Source organism: Benincasa hispida, chromosome 9, assembly GCF_027475165.1.
Source record: "Benincasa hispida cultivar pf3 chromosome 9, pf3_genome.v1.1, whole genome shotgun sequence".
Taxonomy (NCBI): Eukaryota; Viridiplantae; Streptophyta; class Magnoliopsida; order Cucurbitales; family Cucurbitaceae; genus Benincasa; species Benincasa hispida.
This window is the reverse complement of record NC_143486.1, coordinates 58,372,466-58,384,143: the sequence shown is the minus strand read 5'-3', so window position 1 is coordinate 58,384,143 and position 11,678 is coordinate 58,372,466.

Sequence of the window (11,678 nt, the reverse complement as noted above, 5' to 3'; positions counted from 1 at the left end):
CATTGTGGGCGGTAAAGAATCTGAACTTTGATTTGAAGAAAGCAAGAGAAACGCGAAAAATGCAACTGGTCGAGCTAGAAGAATGGAGGATTAATGCATATGAAAACATGAAGATTTACAAATAGCGCATCAAGCGTTGACACGACAAACACATATGCGGCAAAAACCTCCAAGTCGGGCAGAGGGTTTTACTCTTCAACTCACGTCTGCGGCTCTTCCCGGGAAAACTAAAGTCACGTTGGTTTGGACTATTCATAGTTAGACAAGTATTTCCGCATGGCGCGGTTGAATTATCAAATGATGACGGAACCAACATATTCAAAGTTAATGGGCAGCGAGTAAAGGCATATCATGGAGAAGGCTGGCATCGCCAAGTCAACTCCGTGGTACTAAAAGAACTTTGAAGAAAGAAGGAAGTAGGTGGTCCCTACATTATCTGATGTTCGCAATCCATCAGGGACACAAGTGTTGGGAAGCATGGAATCTTCAACTATTCTCTACTATTCTGAATTTTCATTATACTATCTCTTTTCAGCTTTATCTGTTCTTATTCTACAAAAAAGGGAGGGGGAGAGATTGCAATAACGAATTTTGTTTTGTTTAAAATAATTTGACCCTTTCTCTGTTTTTCTTGCAACGATCGAGGCGCTGGATTACGGAGATGATACATGAAGAACAACTTACTTTATTCCATCACTGCAATCCAAAGAAGATAGATCACCGTAAAGAAGGACACATCAATATACAATGCGGGCGACAAGCAAATTTGAGGTGTATTCTTCCTTATCTTTATTTCAAATTTTGCACTATCGCATCGCGTTTTAGTTTTAAAAGTTTTTATCACGCATCCTTTTTTATTACAATAATCATTTGACATGGATAAATTTAGTAAGTTACCGCATTTTGTCTCTTTGCCAATTACGATTTCAATGATGAAAAACATGCTTTTATTTCTTTCGTATATACTAAAGTCAACTTAACTTTAAGATAGTCACCTCATGAAATATTCCTAGAAGTTAGGGGTTTGCTAGTTTTCTTTCAAACTCTCTTTACAATGCATGCTAAGAACATTGCATGACTTATCTCAATCTTTTGGCAATAAGGACATTGCCGCTTTTTAAATTTAGGAGTGAGATATTTATTTTTGACCTTGCTATTTTGAAAAAAAAAACAAAAAAAAAAAAACAAAAAAAACAAAGAAAAAAGAGAGAAAAATTTTGAGAATAACAACTCCACCGTCAACGCAATGGGAAACCTATGTTGATAAGAGTTAAGTTGTGAAAGGCACTTACCCGTAGTTGGATGTTTGCACGACACACGTGGGGGCAAGCCAAAACAAAAGTAAGTCACCAGGATCAACGCATAAATAAATGACCGCAACTTTACTGCCAAGTAGGCATGAGTTTAGTCTGAGAAAGAGCGCATTGCTCGTAGTTGGATGTCCCATGACATACATGGGGGCAAGCCAAAAACAAGGCAAGGCACTTGGATCAGCGCAAGGTCAGAAAAAAATAATAATGTCAAGAAATATGCAAGGATAAAATCATTTGACACCTCGGTGGAAAATTTTCTTTTTGAAATAAATTATGCGATGTTCCGAAAATTAATAAAGTCCTTTTGAAGGTTAAGCTTGCAGTCCTTAGGTCTTAGAAATATTGTATGAAGAGACTTGAATAAGACTTAAGGAAATTTTGGTATATAGGATTTGAACGAAGTATCCTTGAGAAATCTAGTTAAAGAACATTGCGGTCGATTTGCTAAAAGAAATCTTTAGCTTATGTTTGACGACAAGCATTGTTTAAATTTGGGGGTGTGATAATGGGTAGAAATGCACGTTATCATAGTGCTAAGTTCTTAATCAATGCTGGCTTGCGTTGATAAAACATGTTAAATTGCGTCCAACAAGCATCAAATTCATAATATTGCGGTCGCATACGTTCATCGCATAGGAAGAGTTGATTTTTGTATTTTTGTGAAGAAAATGCGTTGACGCAAAGCGAAAATTGCGATCATAGGAAATCATTGGCCGAGCGCAGCATTATCGCAAGGCTTTGCGGTGATCGTGTTCGTAAACATGTGCTCAAGAAGGATTGCTGCAACTTGGTGGGCGTAACATGGGTGAAAGGCATACTTATCACGATGGGACAGAAAGCTGATTACAGTCGAATCCGAATTAAGTTGACAGCCGCTAACGATAACAATTACATTCGGCTTTTCAATGACAAATATTCGGCGCATCAGTTAGGGAATTAAAGCCTGTAACTCATTTTGTTAGGAAGGTCTTCTCCTTAAGATACATTTTGCTAGGAAGGTCTTTAGTAGCATGCAACTCTTCTAGCTTAGTCCAAATTCTATATGCAGTTTCTTGATCTAATACTTGTATAATAACACTGTCACTTAGATTACGAACTAACGTACCGTAGGCTGCCAGCTCTCAATCCTCTTTTTCTTGGGCTGTCACCGTGGCAGGGAGTGTTGATGGATCAAGGATGGCTCTGTGGGCTTTCTGCTAGTCGAGTATCACCTTAATCTTGGCCTTCCACAGTCCGAAGTCTCCTTTGCCATCAAATTTCTCCACCTCGAACCTTGTTACTGACATTTTGGATGAAAACTTGTGTCTTGATTCTCCAAGAATTGAGATCTTGAATGTCTAGTTGCTCTGATACCACTTTGTTAGGCCTGCTACCACTTCGTTGGGCCTGCTTCTGCAAAAGAAAAACTAATTAGCCAAAATGATGAAGAATAAAATAGGCCCTTTACCTTGATCCATAGAGGCCCTAATCTTTGCCCCAAATTTCTTTGATTGGTAGAGAACTTGATTGAGAAGTGCCCACGATTTTCCAGCTGATGGCTTACACATGGTTGATCCCACTGATTTTTGTCTGATGGAAAATAAAAGACTTTTGATTTCTTATGGGTGATTAATGCAAAAAAAAAATTTCTTTCTCTCTTTAGCTTTCAGATTCTCTCGTTCTCTGCCTTTCTATATTCTTTTCTTTCTTCTAACCCTAATGCCTTTTGTTTAATCTATGCAATTGTTTATGAGTATACGATGAGGATGCTTGCAGTCAGGTAGACGATGGCAGAAGAAAAGAGGTAGACGATCATGCAATCGTGTAGACGATTGCTGGAAGAAAGGTAGACGATCGTTTGTTCTTCTAGAAGATATGAAGAAAAAAGGTAAACGATGAGCGATCTTGTAGACGATGAGAAGAGAAGAAGAAATTTACATTGCGATGTACGTGGTTCGGCTATGAAAGCATACGTCCACGAGAAGGAGAGAGTTTTATTAAGAAGCTAAGTCAGAGACCCTTTTTTTTACAGATTGTTCAAGATTTTCTTGAAGCTATGTATATGTTGTTGTATCTAAAATTTGTAAACGATGAGTTTATATACTAATTTCTGATACAAGTAGTTACAATAACTAACTGTAAAGATTAAAGAAATGTGAAACAGCATCTTGATGTTGATGTATGAGCTTATATTCTTCATATATGAATATATAATACTGAGTTTTTGAGTTTTACGGAGAAATACAATAAACTAAGACATCATATACCCATGGTTTGTCTTTAGATATCACATACCCATGGTTTTTTCTCCCACTTACCCTAGGTTATATACCTCATAGTCCTAGTCTTACTAGGAGATTCTCGAACACTTTAGCTGAAAGATCGTTGTAAGCATGTTAGTATACAATGGACTTCTTATTAAACTATATAGGGAATGCATCTTATTTTCACAACTCTTGTTTCTCGATACTGTCGCCAAGTCTTGATGACTTGAGTTTCCACTAAACTCAAATAATGGCTAGGAAGTCATACATTCCTCCCACTACATCAAGGTACCTTCAACTCTTTGAGTAAGATGTATCTGACCTGTCCAAACAACTTTTGTTTACAGTGACAACTTTAATCAATAACTCTTTGTTGATATACACTTGCTTTTATGGAAACTAAATAATACATGGTGATCTCTTATACTTTTATAGGAAAAATTTAGTAACTATCAATACAAACACTTGATTTTCATTTTACATGAAAAGTATACTACTTTTTGGATTGCCTATAAATAGGCATGCTATTTGAACGGTCTTCCAATACTTAAGGAAAAAAATATGTGCCGATCTCTTTAGATTTCTGAACTATGTAAACATCTTTTACATATCATAAACAATTTTTATGAATTTTCTCCACATCTCATATGGAGTTTCAGGAAAAAAAAAACCTTGAAATTTGGAATGATGTTCAAAACAATTAAGGTAACGAGGTGCAGAGAGTTTTAACTGAATTTCAAGTTCTATCAAAATAGCCCTAGAAATCTCAAACTCTCTATACTTTTTACTTCGATCAATCGAAGTATTTCGGATTTTATTTTAACTAATAAGTTTTATACACCTCGAACCTCTCAACTGTTCTAAACTTATTACTTAGGTCAAATAACTCTTTGCCTTATTCATTTGTAGCCGTTTAAATATCTGAATATTTGCAAATGACTTTTAACTTGGTTGGTTCTAACAGAAGTTGCTTTACAGTAGAACAAATATAACTTTTACTAATGAACATTTCATTTATAATAAAAGTTTATACACAATATGTTTCTTACAAAAAGATAAAATAACTTTCATTATAGTAATAAAAGTAAACAAATTTATCTTCTAACAGCAACTGCATTTCCCACTGGTTGTTCTGAGAAATACTCCCATGTTCAAAACTTGGAGTTTACAAGAAACTAATTTCCTTGTTGCTTTCTCTGCTCTTTTCTCTGCAAGGTATTGTGGGAAATTTCTCTTCCAGTGCCCATCTTCACTACAATGGAAACATTTGTTTTTATCTGCAGCATTTGCCTTGTCTTTTCTGCCAATAGGTTTCTTTTTTCCTTTCCTCTTATTCTTCTTTACTGTAATACTCTTATTCTTTGAAGAAGAGGCAATATCAGGCTTCTTAGAGGATGATCCTCTTTCCTCAATAGTAGTAACATTTACTTCTAATTCCAGTCCTTTAGCCTTCATCATGGTCTGGTAAGCCTGTAGCTCATTGAGAAGCGTAGTCAAGTTATGTTCTATTTTATTCATCATTGCGTTCGTACAGAATTGCAGGAAACTATTCGGAAGAGATTCAAGAATAAAACCAACTTGACTCTTTTCATCAACGACAACACCGTTTACTTCTGCTATGTTGAACTGGATCATCATGTCCAGTACATATTCTCTAACAGATGCCCTTTCTTTCATACGGCATTTGTAAACGTATTTGATAGCATCATGCCTTAGGGAGAAGGACGGTTGTCCAAACATCCCACGTAGAGATTCCATAATCTCCCTGGCAGTACTCATGTTCTCATGTTTCTTAGCCAATACATCAGATATGCTGGCAAGAATATAGGCACGGGCTTTCTCGTTAGCACTGATACATATATCGTGTTCATCTCGAACATTTTGGTTTGCATTTGAGCTAGGAACGAGAAGACACTCCTCTGTTAATACAAACTGTAGGTTATCTATCACCAGTATTGTATTTAGGTTTTATTTCCACGTAGATAATTATCCCAGTAAGTTTATCAGAAGCCAAAAGTTGTACTCAATAACTCGTCATTTTGAAAAAATTAAACAAATTTTATTAGAGAATTGCTTTTAAACCCAATCATGTTTTAGCAAAGTAATAATGTACACAAAATTTCATTATTTTTACATCGATACTATAGCAAGACACTCTTGACAAAATACTATCCCTAGAATAACTCATATTCCGATAGTCATTTAGCTACCATTTTTTTGTCAAAATTCACTAACACTTTAGTAATCCCATGAGTGCAACCCTCAATTTTCAGTCCTCAGAGGTCAGCTCCAACGATTCTACCGAATTGAAATGTCAAAGTCGAAAATGTCCTAAGAAATCATATCCATTTCTGAAGTTTGAGTTGTTTCGAAACCTATGTTACAACCCTCCGAGGGGATAGCCGTCGTTAAACGACTAGCGAGGCCGACTTAAAGACGACAAGCAGGCGTAACATAGGAATCTCACGATCCAAAGAAATGGAAGAGACCGTAGGATACATTGACACATATCCTTCATCCACTTACTGTGAACTGCTTCCCCATTCACCTTGATATTGACCCTATACAAACATTTTTCGATGGAGTAGTCGAGATTCATAATCGACATGAAGCGTTGTATGGACTGTTGGGGTTGATGCCCTAAAGTCTCGTGTCCTGTAGTTTGTAAACTGTATGTACGAATGCTTGTGTTGTTAATATATGATATTTACTTCACGTCTTTTTTTTTTGCTCATTTACTTGTTTTATTTGCTTTACCACAAACCAATAAACATAAAATCCCTGGTTATCTGTATGTGACTCAAGCATGTATGTGGTGACATACATGTGGATCATGTCTTGAGTGATAACCAAAATGGTCTGTAGTATATGGATAAATGAGGGATACCTTATCTTGGTAACGCTACGAACACGACCCGCTTTGTGGAATGGTCACAAGTGTTGTGACTTGTCACAGATTGTCTGATCCTGATCATTCGTGTTGCAGACATGCGAGTGGGGGCGTCTTATACAAAGAGTTTGTATAAGACCTGACCACGAAGTGTTAATGTCTCGTTATATAACACCATTCATGACAGAGACTTCACTTCACTAGAATGACCATAGGTAACATGACCTCAATCCTGAGTGAGTTGGGAACTCCAACCATTGAGGGTGGTCCTTTGATTTGTATGGGTGCGAATGGCCAGGTCGCTAATTCAAACCTACCATTTTGGGGATTCGTTTGATATGGGAGGTGGGAACTCAGCTACACAAGATGGAATTCACTCCTTCCCCGAGGCAGGGGTAAGTAGATAGATAGCTTCCTTAAGGGCTGATTTCGGGGCTTGAACAATGTGGCACCACACAACTTCTCTTGGCCCGAGAGGTGTTCAAACATAGTAGGACTATGTTGTATTGTTTATTAGAGGAATCAGTGATACTTAAGAAGTGAGATGTAACTATAGGAGCATAACGGTAATTTGGCCCAGCTATACTTACGAGCATCTGTGAAGGGTCATCGTACTCATGATTTTTTATATCCGATGGACACAGAAATATATCTGTGGTAAGAAGAGTTCAGTTGTTGGTCTTTAGTGGAATGCCTGATAGTTAACGGATGGTGGATCTCATGGCTAAAGAGTTTAGCCAGCTATTCACGTACCGTTAGAGTTTTGAGCCACAGGTCCATTAGGTCCCATAGGAATCTTGGATAAAGTCGAGAACCAATATTTGGGTTAATTTGAAATGTTCAAATTGACAAGAGGAAGTTTGATTATATATGATATAATTGGACTGGTTAATTATATATGATATAATTGGCAAATATATAAGATACATTATTTTGAAGAAAATTAGATATAAATATGATTTATATCAAGTAAAGGAGAAAATACTATAGTAGATATGTGATATCAAACTATAAGATAAAAATATAATATGATTATATTTATTAATTAATTAGTTGGTTAATTATAAGATAATTATGCGAAATTTCACATTCAGACGTGGGTTAGTGGGCAACATTGGTTATTGTAACCGATGAGTCAAAACGAAAATTGTTTTCATTTTTGCATCGTCTGTCATTCGCCTAAAAGATTTCGTGAAGCGTGCGTTGGAGAATTCTAAGTGATCTCTTAAGAAAATCGAGAAACTATACAATAGATCTTCTCCGCCTAAACGATCGTACACTTTCGCTTACACGATCGGATAGCTTCTCTAAACCATCGTATAGTGTGCCAATTTAACTAAACGATCGTATACCTTTTCCTAAATGATCGTTCAGTAAATCTTACATGATCGTGTAGCACCTCCTAAACGATAAGCACTTCTGCTATGCGATAGCATTGTTTTCCCTCCCACTTGCTTATCGCCTACACGATTCTTGTTTCCTCCTTCCTTTATCAAATTCACCAAAGCTCACCCTTTGAGTTTTCAGTCCAAGAATACCCAAGGCTCTTTAGTGGTGGTGTCGTCCTCATTGCGGTCGTGAGTTTGCGTTGATCGTGTTGTTGTAGTTAACGTTTCCGCTGGGCGTTGGTAGATCTCATGGAGGTTTTCTGCTGCGTTGGAGTTTCGAAGTGTGAAGATTGTCTTCAACTGGTATGGAACTCTGTCCCTTTGTTAATTTGTTGTTCGTAGCATGCCGATGATTAGATTTGTTTGCATAACTGTATGTGTTGAATGTATATTATTGTATTTTGGTCACTGTGAGATCGGAGCGATCCAAACAAGCTCATGGAACTCTTAAATATGAGATCCTTCAATTGGTATCAGAGACAGGTTCTGATACTCCGATTTCATCTGTTGCAACGAAATGAAATATACATTCATGGTGGGTGCATTTCTACGCTGTTTAATTGTTAAATCTGTTGTGGATGTGCGGGATTAATGGATGTTTTCGGGATGATAAACCTTAGTTTGATTTAAATCCTTTTACATTTGCGGTTCTTTGTAAAGACCTCTGCATTTTTGGGCATTAATAATCATTATCGAGTCTGTATTCAAAGTTTGTTTAAAGTTTTGAGTCATTTGTCGAAGTTTTGGGCAAGCGTTGCGGCTCTTCGAGGAAGGAGGCGATCTTGGGTTGATCACATCGTGCAGAAGATGTTCTACGTGATCACCATTGAATGCATCGTAAAGATGAAGGTGTACGCGATCGCTGTTGAACGCATCGGTTAAACGATGGGGAATGCGATCAAGAGTTGATCGCATCGGGTTGACGATCGAGTACGTGATCGCTAAGTATCATTTAATGCGTACACACTAGACAATCGTTTAGGTTAGCAAGCTTCATCGCTTAGTAACTGTCACACCCTCCCCCTAGCCTTAGTCCCAAGACTTGGAAAGGAGCATGAGGGTACACCAGTAGTATTCCAAGACAACATTTTAATTTAACATTTTCCCCCTTATCTATTAAAGACTTTAACATGTTTACAATAATCTATCTAACTTTCATACATATAGTTCAATTTCCTATATTCTTTTATCACATGATTCGAGCCGTGCCCTGAGAATTTACCAAGTCCTAGTGTTTTGGTGGTTTGTAGACTCCTTCCTGAACGCTCCGCTTTGCTACCTGGGGGGGAGGGGGGAATAGAAGAAAACATTTGGAAGAGTGTGAGCTTCTAAGCCTAGTGAGTGGTGCTTTTAAAATAATAATCACTTTGCAAAACATCTTTTTGGGAAGTCAATCACATAATCACAATTCCAGTATAATTTATGCATGATCATGTGTACACTCATTCAATCATCATCCTCCAGTTCCATGCTATACTTGGCAAGTTCATATCATGCACATAATATTATTCATAACAACTTTTTATGAAAACTTTCCAATAACCCACTTTCCCCGCCAATGTGCACATCGACAATTCTTTTCCCGCTAGTCATGCTTAGGTAACTTGACTATATTTCACCCCAGTTGTCACCGACTAATATTTCTTGCCTACCGAGGCCGACTATATTTTCCCGCCAAGTACCTTTTTTAAGCATGCTAACTTATGTAGTCCGAGTATAATCTCAGTTTCCATAGAAATTTCACAAACAATATCATGGTAAGCAGCATAACATCATCAGCATGCATTTTGCACTTACATATGCATATATTCACATATCAATGTATAAAACTAAGTAACCACTCACCGCAAGCAAGTTTTTCCACTAAAATCACCTTGAGAATACCTTCCTGAGAATTCCTCCATATTAATGGAAATTCCTCAATTAATACTTGTTATATCAATAAATAATGTCAAAATAGCCAAAATATCATTATTTAATCAAAGTACCAGCTTACCCTACTCCAATTTAGCCAAAATCCTAAGATTAGCCTCTTTAGAGGTTATTTGGACTGTGGTAGGCAGCTGGACGTTTGGCAGTAGGCAGGGTGGGCGTGCTGTGCCACACAGGGGCTGATGCGTTGGGCATGCGTTGCATGGTGGGGCTGCTGCGCTGGGCGTGATGCGTCACACGGTGGGCAGCTGCGCTAGGCTAGCGCGCGGGATGCGTCAAGCGAGGCGCGCTGATGGGCGAACGCAGCACTGCAAGGCGTGCGTGTAAGGTGCCGGATGTGCTGGTTGGCTGTGCGTTCGGGCTGGCTCAATGCTTCACCAACGCAACCTTTGTTTCTTTTGAACTCCAATTAACTTGGCAGCCTAATAGCTCGAACGTAATACTCTAAATATGCTCTCAACACAAGATTTTGGTGATGGTATGAATAAATCCTTCTCGCCCAACCCTTCTATTTATAGCCATTCCAAACTCACCCTCTTGTGACAACTCAACTCCCATTTGTCTCACTTTGGAGCTGCCAACACTTAGCCTACTCCAGCCTAGCCTTGAGTTGTTCTCACCTCAACTTGCCAGCAAAAATTTCCTTTTTTGCATGTAATCTCCTTCACCTACCTCCTGCTTAGGGTGATAAGACCTCCGTTGCATGTAATCTCCTTTGTCCACCTCCTGCTAGAACTTTGTGTGATCCTCCTTTTGCCACCTATATCATTTAAATACTTAAACATATTCCTCTATTTAAATTGTTAAGACTTATAATCGTATAACTATTGGCATCTCTCTTTGGAGTTTCTTTCCATCAATTAGCCTTAATCTTTGTCCTTAACGCATCAACTTACCTCCATTGAAATTCCACTTAGCCATCGCATGAGTCGGTCATCACCAACACATAGGGTGGCCGCTCACCCTCAACGCATGGCTTACTAGGTATGCTTGCTCGGCCTACTTGGCATGGACGCACGACGCTGACCATCGACACTTGGGCGTGCTACCTAGGCACTTGCTTGCTTGGTCGCATAGGTGCGCTTGGCCGCATAGGCACTCTTGGTCGCATAGGCGCGCTCGGTCGCGTGGGCATGTCTCATCGCATAAGCGTGTGCTTGGCATACAGCATCGACGCATGGCTGCTCGGCAGACTCGACAGCGCTCGACGTATAGGATGGGCGTCCAGCTTGCCCGCTTGACGCATAGGCAGGGTGCTTGGCATACCTGCTCGATGCATGGGCTGCGCGCTTGGCCTCGACGCATGGCCTATGCGCTTGGCATCGACGCATGGCCTGTACACTTATCATCGATGCATGGTCTATGCGCTTGGCATGCCCACTCGACACATGCCTCCTGCCCGTGTCCGCATGTCTTGTGCATGCCTTTGCATTGGTTGTATGCAAGCCCTAAGCCATTTTTCAAGTCTGCTTCCATTCTCCATGCACTCTTGTGTTTAACATGCCTAAGCCTTCCATATGCATTTGATCTTTTGGTCACATTTTTGGATAATTTAGTATTAATGTTTTTTACTTTTTGCCCTAATATCCTTACTTAGGATTTTTCTTCTCTATTTAACCTCCCACTTTAGATTTAGTGTTAGGGTCTTACAATAACTGACTAAACGATCGCTCAACATCGCAAGGTAAATCGTTTACCTGGTTGCGGACATCGTGTAGACGATGAGATGCTCGCGTATCGTTTAAAGTATATGCCCTAGATGAAAGTTTAGGTCAGCAAGCTTCATCGCTTAGTAACTGACTAAACGATAGCTTAGTAACGTGCGGTAAATCGTTTACCTGTCATCGCGCTACAAGATCGCATGGACGATCAGGCTACGTAGCCTCGCCATCGTCTACGTGATCGTTTACTT